The 18,572-nt window shown below is 40.9% G+C and overlaps 1 long non-coding RNA gene across 1 annotated transcript in view; it reads right to left on the reverse strand.

Moving 5' to 3' along the window:
- Positions 1-500: 500 nt before the first annotated feature.
- LOC130357067 (uncharacterized) overlaps positions 501-18,572 on the reverse strand; it is a 170,923-nt gene continuing 152,851 nt past the window's right edge. Inside the window, exon 4 of the long non-coding RNA XR_008889099.1 lies at positions 501-692. This is a non-coding gene — a long non-coding RNA (uncharacterized LOC130357067). The remainder of the gene's footprint in view (positions 693-18,572) is intronic.

Consider the following 18,572-nt stretch of genomic DNA (forward strand, 5'->3'; position numbering starts at 1 on the left):
CTGGGCATGTCACATGACAGTGCTTCACATGACTAACACTTCTGTACACATTTGTACAAACTTTATACATATTGACAGTGCATACAAAATATATTTAATGCATTTATATGAGACAATAGAAGGTGAGCAAAGGGTTGAACCCTGCAGGAGAGCCCTATGGACTGCAGGGACTCTTCCTGAGGGGACTTAGGGAGGGTACAGGACCATGTCCTGTACTGGGACACCACAGTGTTCACTGGCAAATGTCAAACGTCCTGCATCGTGTTGGGCTGTAAGCAGTGCTCTCTGCTGACACTCCTGTCCATTTTAGGAACTGTCCAGAGAAGGAGCCAATCCCCATAGCAAACCTATCTTGCTCCGGACAGTTCCTAAAATGGGCAGAGGTGTCAACAGAGAGCACTGTGGTCAGACATAAAGGAAAGACTATCTGTGGAGTATACAGCAGCTGATAAGTACAGGAAGGATTAAACATTTTTTAATAGAAGTAATTTTAATAGAAGTAATTTACAAATTGTGTGTGTACTTGAGGAGCAGCAGTTTTTCTGGCAGTTATATAACCTGTATATGGTATTTTACAGCAGAATCTGCTCTGCAGGCTTCATCGATAATTTGCAGTTCTCCAAGAGCTGGTGGGTGAAGCTACCTCCGAGCCTCTCCATAGACTTGTATTGCTTGTCTTCAGTCTGTGTTTGCTAGAAAAGACGATTTAAGCAGCAGCCGGAGGGGTAAAAGGAAAATAGTTTGATAACATGAGAAAGAAGCATTTTTGTCTAATAACATATATTACAAAGTGTCTTTTTTATATTTGCTTGTACTATTGATCTATGTAAAGTTTGTTCAAATGATAGCGCCTATTCAGTTATTGCTCCTTGGCTAAACTAGAGGTCTTATGTGTTTTAAATAATTCATAATGTATAGTTTTTATTTATTTAATTATAATTTATAGTTTTAACACAAAAAAGATGTATTCTTACATTTATTTTGAGAGCACACATCTGTTTCCATGGTAAAGATTTCATACATGTCAAAATGTTTTAAAATACCTAAATAGAACATTTCAGTTCTCCCGACTGATTTATTCTGTTTTAATACATTATTTTTATTTATTTATTATTTTTAACAAAATTTGGGTGCACTTTGTATTAGAAATCTGTGTTGTGCTGTTTTTTTCTCTTATTCTGCCTCACAAATACATTTTTATGGTTTCAGAGCATATGGTATGGGAAAATGAAGGAAGTCTTTCAAAAGTACAATTGGTCCTGTAAAGAAAAAGCTCTCATATGGGTGTGTGGATGAAAAGAATGAAAGAGGTATGGCTATTAAAGGATGATGAGGAAAAAAACCAAAGTGCAAAAACAAAAATTGGCCTGGTCCTTAAAGGAGAACTCCAGGGAAAATTAACTTTTTCCCTATCCACAGGATAGGGAATAAGTAGCTGATTGGAAGACGTCCGACCCTGGCTCTCTCAGTGAGGAACACATGTTTTCTACCGGTAGACGGCACACGCTCCATTCATTTCTATGGGAGAGCCGATAATGTCCGAGTGCTGTACTCAGTCTTTTCAGCTCTCCCATAGAAATGAATGAAGTGCATGCCGCCTGCAGCACACTCCTCACTGAGCCCTAGGGCCTATTCAGGAGATCGCAGGGGGTAGCAGAAGTCAGACCCCCCACCATCAGTACAGTCCACGTACAAGCACCAGCTCTCTAATCCCCTGCAATGTGCCCGGATCGGTGTCCAGTCAACACCAGCAATGAAAATGAACAGCAGAAGATCCAGCACTATTTCTTTGCAGCTTTATTAGAAACACAGCACACGGATAAAATCAGCCAAAACTCATACGCGTTTTGAGCGCATGCGCCGTGCGCTATTAACCCTTTAGCCGTGCGCTCAAAGCTGAGCTGTGCGGCTAAAAATGAAAGTGAAAGTGCCCGGCTAGCTCAGGGAGCCCGAACAGCTGTAGCACAGGAGGAGGTCTTCTTACCTTCTCCTGCGCTGTCCGATCACCGAATGAATGCTTCAAGCCTCAGATCCAGGCTTGAGCAATCAATCGCCGAAAACACTGATTGATCCATTCCTATGGAGATGCATCAATCAGTGTTAAAGATCAGTTAGTGCAATGTTATAGCCCCTTATGGGAGCTATAATATTGCATAAGAAAAGTGTAAAAAAATCATTAACCCTTTGAATTATCCCTTCCCCTAATAAAAGTTTGAATCACCAGGCATTTCCAAGAATAAAAAAAAACTGTGTAAATAAAAATAAACATATGTGGTATTGCCGCGTGTGGAAATGTCTGAATTATAAAAATATACCGCTTTTTAAACCGCACGTTCAATGGCGTACACGCAAAAAAATTCCAAAGTCCAAAATAGCGCATTTTTTATCACTTTTTATACCACAAAAAAGTGAATAAAAAGTGATCAAAAAGTGTGATCAGAACAAAAATGGTACCACTAAAAACTTCACAGATCACTGTGCAAAGAATGAGCCCTCATAGCGCCCTGAACACAGAAAAATGAAAACGTTATAGGGGTCAGAAGATTACCATTTTAAACGTATAAATTTTCCTGCATGTATTCATGATTTTTTTCCTGAAGTAATACAAAATCAAACCTATACAAGTAGGGTATCATTTTAACCGTATGGACCTACAGAATAAAGATAAGGTGTAATTTTTGCCAAAAAATTTTACTGCGTAAAAACGGAAGCCTCCAAAACTTACAAAATAGTGTTTTTTCATCAATTTTGTCGCACATTGATTTTTTTTCCCGTTTCACCATAGATTTTTGGGTAAAATGACTAATGTCATTACAAAGTAGAATTAGTGACGCAAAAAATAAGCCATCATATAGAATTTTAGGTGAAAATTTTAAAGAGTTATGATTTTTTTTAGTTAAGGAGGAAAAATTGAAAATGAAAAAACGGAAAAAGCCTGGGTCCTTAAGGGGTTAATGTTGTGGGATATGAGGAAACCATTTGCTCTTCTCTATTTATTATTTGTTCCATTTAGCTTTGTTCTAGGATCATCACACTGTGTATTTCAGGACAGGACTTTCACCACATACACAGCGTCTTATTGGAAATCATTATAATCGCTAAAGTGCTTGTCCAGTCGTAAAGTTTAAATAATATTAAATGAGAAATAATGCAGCATCCAATTCTACTTTGTGTTCAGTTCACCATAGTCAGGATTCCAGATCTCTGCTTGCTGTCATCAAATGGTAATAATTAAGTTTACTCTCTGTATCTGAAAATCAATTCTGACCGAGACATTGTTACAATATATCTATAGACTAATCCTCACCTAACTCATTGTACTGATACATTGTAGCAAATCCTTAGGACATGCCGAGGATGGTGGTGTGAGAACAATGAAATGTTGCACTTTATCTGTCTTGCTGACTATGGAATAAGTCACCAGTTTTGTGGAGAAGTCTGTGTGCTGCGGTCTTCTCCTATTGCGATCTATCTATCTATCTATCTCATATCTATAAATCTAACTATTTATCTATCTCATATCTATCTATCTAACTATTTATCTATCTCATATCTATCTATCTCATATCTATCTATCTATCTCTCTATCTCTCTATCTATCTCATATCTATCTCATTTCTATCTATCTCATATCTATCTAACTATTTATTTATCTCATATCTATCTCATATCTATCTATCTATCTATCTATCTATGTCATATCTATCTATCTATCTATCTCATATCTATCTATCTATCTCATATCTATCTCTATCTAGCTCATATCTATCTATCTATCTATCTATCTCTCTCTCTCATATCTCTCTGTCTATCTCATATCTATCTATCTCATATCTATCTATCTCAAATCTATCTATCTCATATCTATCTATCTAATATCTATCAATCTCATATCTATCTCTCTCTCTCTCATATCTATCTATCTATCTATCTATCTATCATCTATCTATCTATCTCATATCTATCTATCTATCTCATATCTATCTCATATCTATCTATCTCATATATATCTATCTATCTCATATCTATCTATCTCATATCTATCTATCTCATATCTATCTATCTATCTCATATCTATCTATCTAATATCTATCTATCTATAAAAAAAATATATAGGCAGCAAACCACAGGTAGACTTCAAGCAAAAGGTGGATTTATTCCATGATGTTAGAGACTATGTTTCTCCAGCCTCACGCTGGCTTTCCCAAGTCTTGAGAAAGCCAGCGTGAGGCTGGAGAAACATAGTCTCTCACATCATGGAATAAATCCACCTTTTGCTTGAAGTCTACCTGTGGTTTGCTGCCTATATATTTTTTGTGCATTGAGGAACCAGTGGGCCGAGGTTTGAATTATGCGTGCACCCCAAATTCCCCTCCACACCAGTAGCAGGTCATCTATAAAACGACCTACCCACTGAATGTGGTGGGAGAAGGGATTATTAGGAGTAAATATGAAGCAGATCTCCCAAAATATCGTGTAGATATTTGCCAATTTGCCAAATTTTAAATTTTTCCCCCCTATGTGAACAGGTACTTGTGTTTAAAAGTACAACTTGGCTGTGAATCCGTTTCAGGTATTCGGATTATCCGAATCCAGACCAGATTTTCCATTTCTTAGATATCATGGACATGTGAAGTTTTTAGTATTTATATGTGTCTTATGCAATGTCTTGTTACTTTATGACTAAGCACGAAAGCGTGAAACGTGTCACAGTTTTTATCATGTATATGCAAGTTTTCCAATTAAGAAATACCCTGCTTTTGACTTTAACCTGGATGCTGGACGTTCTTCTTGTATATTGCTCTGCATTGAAGTTGGAGGTGGAATCGGCGGGTCCGTGTACTTGTGTGGACCCTGATCAGGGTGAGCTGTCACTACTTGATGTATTGCAAAACAACAACTCCCATCGTGTCCTGACAGCCTTCAGGAGAGCCACAGGTTGGTAACACAGCTCTATGTTATAATGCACCAACAATGTCTGATAAAAGGTTAAACTGCACCACCAACTTTGCTATGTCTGTATTTATTTCTATTTCCATCCCATTACAATCATATTCAATTGTTTTTACAGGTCTCCACTTTCTGTAACACGTTTGTATTAGAAAAACGTTATCGCCTTTCTGCCAGCCCTAGATCAGTTCATATAAAAATAATATTTTATATAATGTATGTCGTTTAAAGTCTGTTTCTGAAAATGAGATCTTCACAAATATCAGATGATTCACATTGACTTTTCATGGATGATATCCTCATTTATAGCATTTAAATGCTGTAGGATCTTCCCCATAAATGTGGTGAATTAATCATCAGTATTAATCCGGCTTCTCCTGTCATCCTTACATAATGCTGCGCTGATGGGAAAATTAAAGAGTAAATGTATGTTCCATTTCTCCTTGTTTAATTTGTTTAGATATTTAAAATCCATAAGTTAAATGTCACTTTACCTACAGTATGTAACGCGGTGATGTGTAATGAGTCAGTGTAGCCTAGTGGTTGAAAGTTATATTGCACTTTTACATCTTTCCTATGATTTTTTTTAAATAAGATCAAAGCTGCAAATTATCATTGGTGTTGCTGGGGGGGTGCGGACCAAAGTGGGAAATTATTTCATCGATATCTTATAAACAGTTAACACATGTTAAGATCTCGATTACCTCTCAAACACAATAGGTTGGACGCTCATGTCTAAGGCTGCATTCACATCACGATTTCCCCATCCGACTTGAGAAAACGATTTTTATAGCTTAAAATCGAATGAAATCGTATATAAAGTCGGATCCGTTGACCTCCATAAAAAAAATCGGATCCATTACACACATCCGATTTGATCCGCATCCGATTTCACACAATTTTTGTTCAGGACTGAAATCGTGGTCAACCCCGATTTCAGACCTGAACAAAAATCGTGTGAAATCGGATGCGGATCAAATCGGATGTGTGTAATAGATCCGATTTTTTTATGGAGGTCAATGGATCCGATTTTATATATGATTTCATACGATTTTAGGCTATAAAATCGTTTACTCAAGTCGGATGGGGAAATCGTGATGTGAATGCAGCCTAAGGCTGTACTCTAAATTTCCCTTGCTGTGATGGTTTATACTCCTTCTAGTCTAGAGTGCGGAATCCCTTGTGATGTAGGACAGTGAAGAGGTTTGTGATAACATCACTTCTTGTGTAGGACAGTACAGGGGTTAATAATAACATCCTCAGTTATTGAAGGGCCTAATTATAAGGTCTGTTGTTGGCTGCAGTACTGAGGGCACTGAAGGAGTTAATAACATCCATGGTGGTCTAGGGCACTGAAGGAGTTAATAACATCCATGGTGGTCTAGGGCACAGAAGGAGTTAATAACATCCATGGTGGTCTAGGGCACTGAAGGAGTTAATAACATCCATGGTGGTCTAGGGCACTGAAGGAGTTAATAACATCCATGGTGGTCTAGGGCATTAAAGGAGGTAATAACATCCCTAGTGGTCTAGGGCACTGAAGGAGTTACCAGCTGGACATTGCTGAAGACAGTACAGTGTGACGAGTCGGGTCTTAAAAGCAGGAAGAAGATTGGGGCCAGAGGATGAGAGGCTAATACAGCAGCCCCAGGGGAGCGGCGGGAGGTAATTATGGGACGTCACACGTCAGGCCCAGCAGCCACTGCAACTCACGTAAAGTGGCCACAGTACAATACAGTGAGCTTCCACGGCGACTGCGGCATCCAATCCCGCTCTGTGCTGACAAATACTGGCCAATGTATGGCCGGTATGGTATCTGTCAGCGAATTGCTGTACCCCTGCACAACCCTTGGCGTACCCATAGGGGTACATGTACCCCAGGTTGAGAACCCCTGCCATAGAAGTCTATGGGTTGAAGGAGAAGTGGGGGTGGCTAGAGAGAAATATATGGAGAGACTCTAGCAGCTTGTAGTAAGTGATATATCTCAACCCAGAGCTGTATTCACAGCTTACACTGCTCAGTATTGCTCTATAATGTCCTCCATACCTCTGCTGCTTCTGGGGATATTCTATATTGACATAGGGAAGCAGAATACCTCTTCTGTATGTGACAGTGTATGGAGACATTATAGCAGTTAGTCTCCACTCACAAAGTCAGGGACAACGGAAAATTACAGACGAGGGGGAAAACTGATGAAAAATGGTTATATATTGGCCATAAATAGTGCTACTCCTTATGTGTACACATTATAGATTATCCTAAAAAGTTACCTGAAATAACAGGTTCCCAAGCCCCCTCTAATGGTAGCTCAGGGCAGCAAATTTGATCTTTTAAAAAAATTATTTATCTCAGAATATTGGACTTTTTTTTTTTTATCTTAAGAGAAAACTGAAGAACACTTTATGAATTTCATGTATACTTCCTTAAAGGGGTACTCCACTGGAAAGCTTTTTTTTTTTTTTTTATCAACTGGTGTTAGAAAGTTAAACAGATTTGTAAATGACTTCTATTTAAAAATCTTAATCTTTTCTGTCTGACCACAGTGCTCTCTGCTGACACCTCTGTCCATTTTAGGAACTGTCCAGAGTAGGAGCAAATCCCCATAGCAAACCTATCCTGCTCTGGACAGTTCCTAAAATGGACAGAGGTGTCAGCAGAGAGCACTGTGCTCTGACAGAAAGGAAATTAAAAAAGAAAAGAACTTCGTGTGGAGCATACAGCAGCTGATAAGTACAGGAAGGATTAAGATTTTAAATAGAAGTAATTTACAAATCGGTTTAACTTTCTGGCACCAGTTTATTTAAATAAAAAAGAATTTCAGGGGAGTACCCCTTTAACTTAAAAGGATAAGGAATATCATTGCAAAGTAGCATACTTCTCTACATTTACTAGCATAATGTACAAAAGGACAAGCCAGGATATGTCTGCCTCGTTGGCCATCATTCATTCACCTCTTGCCACCAGGAAACACAAGCATCATCATGATAACATGTGTCACCCATCCAATATGCAAATTCTGTTCAAATCAAGGATGTTTGTGTGAAATAACCAGTTATTTCCTCCAAATCGTCAATTGCCTGCAGCTGTATTGGATGCGCCAAGTCTTCTAGATATGAAGGGGGTAACCTGTCCAGAGGAAAAGTTGCCCAGTTGCCCATAGCAACCAATCAGATCACTTATTTCATTTTGCAGAGGCCTTGTTAAAAATGAAAGAAGCGATCTGATTGGTTGCTATGGGCAACTGGGCAGTTTTTCCTCTGGACAGGTTTTGATAAATCTCCCCCTTCGAAGTCCCCAAATGTAGGACTGAATCATTGGTTTGAGTTTAGTTCCTATTGTATAGTGTTTCCCAACCAGTGTGCCTTCAGCTGTTGCAAAACTACAACTCCCAGCATACCCGTACAGCCAACAGCTGCCATTAATACAGGTAATGAGTGGAGGACAGAGGAGACTCTGAAAGAAGTTGTTACACCATAATTAGCTAATAAATTCTTTAACTACCTAAGGACTCAGGGTGTTCCTGTACGTACTGTGTCCGCTCCTTTTCTATAAAATAGCGGGTCGGGCCCGGCCTAGCGGGTCATAGTGGGTCGGGCCTGGCCTCTAACATCAGTTGGGACCCATGGCTAATAGCGTGTGGCACTGATCGAAGTGCTGCACGCTATTAACTCTTTAGACACGGCGTTCAAAGTTGATTGTCACGTCTAAAGTGAAAGTAAACTACTCCCGGCTAGCTCAGTCGGCTGCTCAGGACCACCGCGGCGAAATCGCGGCGTCCCAAACAGCTGGAACACACAATGAGGGCCTCTACTTGCCTCCTACGTGTCCGATCACCGCATGACTGCTCAGTGCCTGAGATCCAGGCATGAGCAGTCAAGTGGCAGAATCATTGATCAATGTAGTGCAGCTCATCCAGGATGGCACATCAATGTGAGCTGTGGCAAGAAGGTTTGCTGTGTCTGTCAGCGTAGTGTCCAGAGCATGGAGGCGCTACCAGGAGACAGGCCAGTACATCAGGAGACGTGGAGGAGGCCGTAGGAGGGCAACAACCCAGCAGCAGGATCGCTACCTCCACCTTTGGGCAAGGAGGAGAAGGAGCACTGCCAGAGCCCTGCAAAATGACCTCCAGCAGGCCACAAATGTGCATATGTCCACTCAAACGGTCAGAAATAGACTCCATGAGGGTGGCATGAGGGCCTGAGGTCCACAGGTGGGGGTTGTGCTTACAGCCCAACACCCAGCAGGATGTTTGTCATTTGCCAGAGAAAACCAAGATTGGCAAATTCGCCACTGGCGCCCTGTGCTTTTCACAGATGAAAGCAGGTTCACACTGAGCACATGTGACAGATGTGTGGTAGCCCTTGGGGGGGTGTATAGTAGTGGGGGTGTTGTATCGGTATATGAGGGGTTAATGTTAACCCTATAGTTCGTGATGCCAGGCTGTGGGCTGTTATGCTGAGGCTATGCTCCGGCCTATCGCCGCCCTTCCCAGTAATGATAGGTGCATGAAATGACTGAAGGTCCACAAGGAGATTTAACTTGAACTTGAACAACTTTACTTAAGTGCTTACGGTACATCCAAGGCACAGTAACAGTCTAATATAACAGTCCTTATATTGCTCAGTGACTGACAGTTATTGCGGACCTTGAGGTATTTAGAAAGTCTCTGAATTTAGGGTATATATTGCAGATCCGTCTGGATTTAGGGGTTAGATTAGGTCCGGTGATGCTGCAGAGTGTTTGGGGATTGATACACTCTTGATTTAGCATTGATCAGCCATCGCCGCAAGGCTCAGGCCTAACTCACTGCGAGAATAGCTGCGCAGGTCCTTCTCGGTTGACAGCCCAGGAACAAGAGAGAGAATAATGGCCGCCGCTCCCTTATATGGGCCGCGGCGGGGTGAATCTGATTGGTCCGAATACCTGTCATTCACTCGTACACAGAATGATGGGATTGCATATGTCATAGGGACCTCCACAGGTCCTCAAGCAGAAATACCATAGAGTTCACCTAGTCACGTGACCCGCAGGTCCCGGTACGCTACGCGCAGGTAATTAACTATTCATTTACATTTATATAACTATATTTACATAAACCTTGCATAAGTTACTGGTTTACTAGAAGGAATAGAGGTGACAAGGGGTAGACTATACAACATGGACCCCTACGTCCTAGGGACTATGGCTATGGGGACCCATACACATAAAGGGACCGCATAGAATGCGGTACCGGGACATGACTGTGGAGAACGTTCTGCTGCCTGCAACATCCTCCAGCATGACCGGTTTGGAGGTGGGTAAGTAATGGTGTGGGGTGGCATTTCTTTGGGGGGGCCACACAGCCCTTCATGTGCTTGCCAGAGGTAGCCTGACTGCCATTAGGTACTGAAATGAGATCCTCAGACCCCTTGTGAGACCATATGCTGGTGCTGTTGGCCCTGGGTTCCTCCTAATGCAAGACAATGCTAGACCTCATGTGTCTGGAGTGTGTCAGCAGTTCCTGTAAGAGGAAGGCATTGATGCTATGGACTGACCCGACCGTTCCCCAGACCTGAATCCGATTGAGCACATCTGGGACATCATGTCTCTCACCAACGCCATGTGGAGACAAGGAGAGCGCTGTCTTTTTTTTATTCCAGGAATACCCCTTTAAGTGGGGGGAATATAGGAAATGGAGATAAAGTAATGATAGTAGTAATTCTCTACATCAGAGGAAAGAATGCTCTGACCCTGTGCTAGAAAATGCAGATGGGTCACAAAGTGCATGAAAAAGGTTTGCATGCAGGAAATGGAAAATAATAATGGTAGGGGAAAAGCATTGATGTTTGTAGGTAACAATTCCGATATCAATCTCCCTGTGAGCTGACTGTGCTCCAAGGATCTCATCATTCAGTTCAAAGAAGATAAAACATGGGGGGAAAGTAAGTAACAGTAAAAAAGAATGATGTGTTGTTCTCTATTCCTGTAACTGGGTGTTCGCAGTGGCATACCCCACTATAGAGGCCCAGCCTTGAGCAAGAAAAATAATAAAATTCTGTTTATATTACTGTACATGTGTGTGTGTGTCCATAGCATTATATCTGACCATTATACAACTTGAAGCCAACATTTATTAGCAGTTTTCCCTCTGCTGGTACCATCTCCAATTGTTAGTACCGTAGTACCGTATATACTCAAGTATAAGCCGTCCCGAATATAAGCCGAGGCCCCTAATTTCACCCCTAAAACCAAGGAAAAGTTATTGACTCAACTATAAGCCTAGGGTGGGAAATACATCATCCCCCATGTCATCATCCCTCCCTGTTATCATCCAGACCCCGTCATTAACACCCTCATCATCATCACCCTGTCATCATCCCCCTCCCCCCCTTCATCATCACCGCCTGTCAATCCCTTCATCAGTGGTCTTCAATCGGCTGTCCGGGCATGCTGGGAGTTGTAGTTTTGAAACATCTAGAGGTTCGCTGGTTGAAGACCACTGCGGCCTTCGTCATCATTCAGACCCCACTTTAGTTTTCTACTCACCTCCCCTCGGTGGGAAGGAAGGGTGAGCTGATCCGGGCCATCTATGCTGCAGGGACCGTCCGGTGGGGAGGGTTAGTCGTTCCGGGCTGTCCATCTTCACCGGGAGGCCCTCTTCTCCGCTCCGGGCCGGCCCCGGACTAGTGACGTGACGACAACGCACAGGGATGTTCATGCGCAGGGACGTCTGCTGCGCACGGACGTCCCTGTGCATCGTCGTCAAGGCAACGTCACTAGGCCGGCCCGGAGCGGAGAAGAGGGCCTCCCGGTGAAGATGGACAGCCTGGAACGACTAACCCTCCCCACCGGTCGGTCCCTGCAGCATAGATGGCCTGGACCAGCTCACCCTTCATTCCCACCAAGGGGAGGTGAGTAGAAAACAAAAGGGGGGTCTGGATGATGACAAAGGCCGCGGTGGTCTTCAACCTGTGGACCTCCAGATGTTTCAAAACTACAACTCCCAGCATGCCCGGACAGCCGATGGCTGGGAGTTGTAGTTTTGCAACATCTTGAGGTCCGCAGGTTGAAGACCACTGAGAAGGGATTGAAAGGCTGAGAGTTCACTCGAGAATAAGTGCTGAAAAACTCTGCTTATACTCGAGTATAATGTCTTGTTTTACACTTAACCCTTTAAGGACCACAGGTTTTCTCATTTTTGCACCTCACCTTCTAAAAATTAGAACGCTTTCAATTTTGCACCTACAGACCCCAATGAGGGCTTGGTTTTTTTTGCCACCAATTGTACTTTGTAATGACATCAATCATTTCACCACAAAATCTACTGCAAAACCAGAAAAGAAATATTTGTGGGGAAAAAAAAATAAAAAAATGCCATTTTGCAACTTTTGGGGGCTTCCGTTTCTACGCAGTGCAATTTTCAGTAAAAATGGCACCTTATTTTTATTCTGTAGGTCCATACGGTTACAATAATACCTAATTTATATAGGTTTTACTTTATTTTACTACTTGTATCAAAATTAGTTTGTTTAAAATTGTCATCTTCTGACCCCTATAACTTTTTTTATTTTTACACATACAGGGATGTATGAGGGATATTATTTGTGCTGTCATCTGACGTTTTTATCGGTGCAATTTTTGTTTTGATGGGACTATTTGATCGCTTTTTATTTAAAAAAATGTAGGGTATACAAAGTGACCAAAAATATGCAATTTTGGACTTTGGAATTTTTACGTGTACCCCATTGACCATGTGGTTTAATTAACATTATGTTTTTATAATTTGGACATTTACGCATGCAACGGTACCACATATGTTTATGTTTATTTTTGTTTACATATTTAAAAAAAAATTGGAGGGGGAAAGGGGGGGTGATTCAAACTTTTATTACTGAATGGGTTAAATCACATTTATTACCTTTTTTTTTTACACTTTTTTTAGTCCTCATAGAGGACTATTACATGCAATCCTTAGATTGCATACATTGAACAATGCTATGCCATGGAATAGCTTTGATCAGTGTGATCTGTGATCGATTGCTCCAGCCTGCAGAGCTTGGCTGGAGCATCGAGGGACAGATTGGATGGCGTGGATGCAGGTAAGGGTCCTCCTGCCCTCTTCTCAGCAGTTCGGGACACTGTGACTTCATGGCGGCATTCCCGAACAGCCCGCTGAGCTAACCGGCAAGTGTTTTCACCCGTTTTATATGCCACAATCAGCTTTGATCGTAGCGTCTAAAGGGTTAATGCCAGACATTAGTCCGATCAGTGATGTCCGGTATTAGCCACGGGTCCTGGTTGCTGATAGCTCAGCTCCTGAGCACGCTTCAAATAACAGGAGCGCCGGAAATGGACTTAATATACGTCCATTGTCGTTAAGGGGTTAAAGAAGCATTACAGGATTTATTTTATTTTATTTATTAATTAGTTAATTAATTATTAAAATGTATTACATTTATTTATTTTGCTTGTATAGTGCAGATATTGATAGAAAATAAAGTAGAGGTTCTTGTGTATGCTTTTTGCTTGCCTATTTTCGCTGATGTGACATGCCTGTGATATGCTCTATTTTGGTTGGCAAATGAACAATGATGTGGGTTCTGTAATGCCCATTTCCCATAAATCCTCTGGCTTTGGGTGTGGAGTAGTGATGTCGCGAACATAAAATTTTCGGTTCGCGAACGGCAAACTTGAACTTCCGCAAATGTTACCGGGCGAACCGGGCGAACCGCTATTGACTTCAATGGGCAGGCGAATTTTAAAACCCACAGGGACTCTTTCTGGCCACAATAGTGATTTAAAAGTTGTTTCAAGGGGACTAATACCTGGACTGTGGCGTGCTGGGGGGGGATCCATGGCAAAACTCCCATGGAAAATTACATAGTTGATGCAGAGTCTGGTTTTAATCCATAAAGGGCATAAATCACCTATTATTCCTAAATTCTTTGGAATAACGTGCTTTAGCCCCCTTTAGGCAGCACATAGAGCCCCTTTAGGCATCACATAGTTAGATGCCCCCTTTAGGCATCACATAGTTAGATCCCCCCTTTAGGCAGCACATAGATTCCCCCATATTAGGCAGCACATAGTTAGAGCCCCCCTTTAGGCAGCACATAGTTAGAGCCTCCCTTTAGGCAGCACATAGAGCCCCCTTTAGGCAGCACATAGTTAGATCCCCCCTTTAGGCATCACATAGTTAGATCCCCCCTTTAGGCAGCACATAGATTCCCCCATGTTAGGCAGCACATAGTTAGAGCCCCCCTTTAGGCAGCACATAGAGCCCCCCTTTAAGCAGCACATAGATTCCCCCATATTAGACAGCACATAGTTAGAGCCTCCTTTTAGGCAGCACATAGAGCCCCCTTTAGGCAGCACATAGATTCCCCCATATTAGGCAGCACATAGTTAGAGCCCCCCTTTAGGCAGCACATAGAGCCCCCTTTAGGCAGCACATATTTAGATCCCCCCTTTAGGCAGCACATAGATTCCCCCATATTAGGCAGCACATAGTTAGAGCCCCCCTTTAGGCAGCACTGGTTTTATTTCACAGCCAAAAAAGGTTTTTTTTTTTTATTTGAACAACTCTCACACCAAATGTGATTTGCACTAGTGTGACAATGAGCAAAAAAGGTTGCAAGCGGAGTTCCCCTTTTGAGCAGAGGTCCCTAACCAGGGTGCCTCCAGCAGTTGCAAGACACACGGACTGAAATTATAGCCCTTTTAATACTGTAGTTAGTTGCTTGAAGGAACTTAAGCTTTACACTGAAGTACCCCTTTTAACCAGCGGTTCCCTCATAACCAGGGTGCCTCCAGCTGTTGCAAGACACACAAACTGATATTTGAGCCCTAAAAAGGGCTTTTTTGGGTGCTGTCCTTAAAGCAGATGTTAGACTAGTGCTCTAGGAGTAAAGTGGACCCTGAATACACCACCTAGCAGCAACCTAGCTATCGCTTTCCCTATTACAGCAGGAACAGCTTCTCTGTCCCTCCACTTTCTAAGCCTGCAGCATGCCGAATGAAGGTAAAATGGCGTCCGTGCAAGAGGTAGGAGGGTCTGGAAGGGAGGGACTGCTGCTGATTGGCTGTAATGTGTCTGCTGACTCTGACTTACAGGGTCAAAGTTTACCGCAATGTTAAAGTATAGGGGGCGAATCGAACTTCACATATGTTCGCCCGGCGATGCGAACACGTTCATGCTAAGTTTGCCGGGAACTGTTCGCCGGCAAACAATTCGCGACATCTCTAGTGTGGAGTTTGATCACTACAGCAGGTCATCTCATCAGGCTGCTATTTCTAGAGATTACCCAGGTGAACTCATTGGACTCATAAGTGGGTTGGGGTCAATTTACATTACATGCCACCTTTTTAAACTATATCTCTGAAATACTTGAGCATTGAGAGAAAATCTTGGTGTGTCTGGATCGCTCCTGCACCTGTTTCACGTTGCCTGCAGTTTAGACAGCAAAAAAAAACAGGTGACAAGTTCCCTTTAAATAGGTATTTCTATATGGCTTTAAAGGGGTATTCCTATCCAAGACATTAACAGAAATTGAATACATTTCTGATAGAAATGGACAATTGAATATGTACTGTAGACAGGGGTCTATGGATACACCATAAATGTCTGACATGGTTAATATACCTTTAAATGTTCCAAAATGGGTAGCTGTCCCTTCTGTAACTAAACACACACACACACATCTTTATAATGTGACACAACTGTGGTTCTTAGCATGTAATTGAGGCAATACTCAATAATGTGACATTTCCCTGCTTTGTAACATTACATCTCACAACATTCCATGATGCTTTTCTATAATGTTGCAGTGTTTATTATGAGTGTACTGTGACATCACTTTGTTATAACACTTTGCAGGTTATCCTCGCATTGTAATACATATTAACTGTACAGTGACACCCCTGGGTACTTCATTGTTACATCACCTTGTACTTTATCGCTGGAATGTGACATCATTATGTTTATTATGTCTGAATTGTTACATTACTGTATTCTTTATACCTTATCTGTGACATACCTATGTTTATCCAATATGCTGCAACGTCCAGCTCTCCGTATACAGCCCCGAGCGTCTCGGACCGGAATAGACCACTTCCAGGTAGTATAAAAAAAAAACTAGACGGTCCAGCGCTTGTATCGGTGAAATGACGAGGATTTATTTCACAGAATAAGGTACAGGTACAGACAAGGTGACGCGTTTTGGCTGCTAGTTCACTGTGACATCACTGTATTTATTATGGCTGTACTGTGACATCACTACATCTATTATGGCTGTACTGTGACATCACTACATCTATTCTGGCTGTATTGTGACATCACTGTATTTATTATGGCTGTACTGTGACATCACTACATCTATTATGGCTGTACCCTGACATCATTACATATGGCTGTACCGTTACATCACTATATTTATTATGGCTGAACCGTGACATCACTATGTTTATTATGGCTGTACCATGACATCACTATAGTTATTATGGCAGTAGCGTGACATCACTACATCTATTATGGCTGTACTGTGACATCACTACATCTATTCTGGCTGTACTGTGACATCATTACATATGGCAGTACCGTTACATCACTATATCTATTATGGCTTTACCGTGACATCATTACATATGGCTGTACCGTGACATCACTATATTTATTATGGCTGTACTCTGACATCACTATATTTATTATGGCTGTACTCTGACATCACTATATTTATTATGGCAGTAGCGTGACATCACTATGTTTATTATGACTGCGCTCTGACATCACTATGTTTATTATGACTGTACTCTGACATCACTATGTTTATTATGACTGTACTGTGACATCACTATGTTTATTATGGCTGTACTCTGACATCACTATGTTTATTATGACTGTACTCTGACATCACTATGTTTATTATGACTGTACTCTGACATCACTATGTTTATTATGACTGTACTCTGACATCACTATGTTTATTATGGCTGTACTCTGACATCACTATGTTTATTATGACTGTACTGTGACATCACTATGTTTATTATGACTGTACTCTGACATCATTATGTTTATTATGACTGTACTCTGACATCACTATGTTTATTATGACTGTACTCTGACATCACAATGTTTATTATGACTGTACTGGGACATCACTATGTTTATGACTGGACTGTGACATCACTATGTTTATTATGACTGTACTCTGACATCATTATGTTTATTATGACTGTACTCTGACATCACAATGTTTATTATGACTGTACTGGGACATCACTATGTTTATGACTGTACTGTGACATCCCTATGTTTATTATGACTGTACTCTGACATCACTATGTTTATTATGACTGTACTCTGACATCACTATGTTTATTATGACTGTACTCTGACATCACTATGTTTATTATGGCTGTACTGTGACATCACTATGTTTATTATGGCTGTACTGTGACATCACTATGTTTATTATGACTGTACTCTGACATCACTATGTTTATTATGGCTGTACCATGACATCACTATATTTATTATGGCAGTAGCGTGACATCACTACATCTATTATGGCTGTACTGTGACATCACTACATCTATTATGGCTGTACTGTGACATCACTACATCTATTCTGGCTGTACTGTGACATCATTACATCTATTATGGCTGTACTCTGACATCATTACACATGGCAGTACCGTTACATCACTATATCTATTATGGCTTTACCGTGACATCATTACATATGGCTGTACTGTGACATCACTATATTTATTATATTTATTATGGCAGTAGCGTGACATCACTATGTTTATTATGACTGTGCTCTGACATCACTATGTTTATTATGGCTGTACTCTGACATCACTATGTTTATTATGACTGTACTGTGACATCACTATGTTTATTATGGCTGTACTCTGACATCACTATGTTTATTATGACTGTACTCTGACATCATTATGTTTATTATGACTGTACTCTGACATCACTATGTTTATTATGACTGTTCTCTGACATCACTGTGTTTATTATGACTGTACTGTGACATCACTATGTTTATTATGACTGTACTGTGACATCACTATGTTTATTATGGCTCTACTCTGACATCAGTATGTTTATTATGACTGTACTCTGACATCACTATGTTTATTATGACTGTACTCTGACATCACTATGTTTATTTTGACTGTACTGTGACATCACTATGTTTATTATGACTGTGCTGTGACATCACTATGTTTATTATGACTATACTCTGACATCATTATGTTTATTATGACTGTACTCTGACATCACTATGTTTATTATTACTGTACTCTGACATCACAATGTTTATTATGACTGTACTGGGACATCACTATGTTTATGACTGGACTGTGACATCACTATGTTTATTATGACTGTACTCTGACATCATTATGTTTATTATGACTGTACTCTGACATCACTATGTTTATTATGACTGTACTCTGACATCACAATGTTTATTATGACTGTACTGGGACATCCCTATGTTTATTATGACTGTACTCTGACATCACTATGTTTATTATGACTGTACTCTGACATCACTATGTTTATTATGGCTGTACTGTGACATCACTATATTTATTATGGCTGTACTGTGACATCACTATG

The sequence above is a fragment of the Hyla sarda genome, chromosome 2 (genome assembly GCF_029499605.1).
Source record: "Hyla sarda isolate aHylSar1 chromosome 2, aHylSar1.hap1, whole genome shotgun sequence".
Lineage (NCBI taxonomy): Eukaryota > Metazoa > Chordata > Amphibia > Anura > Hylidae > Hyla > Hyla sarda.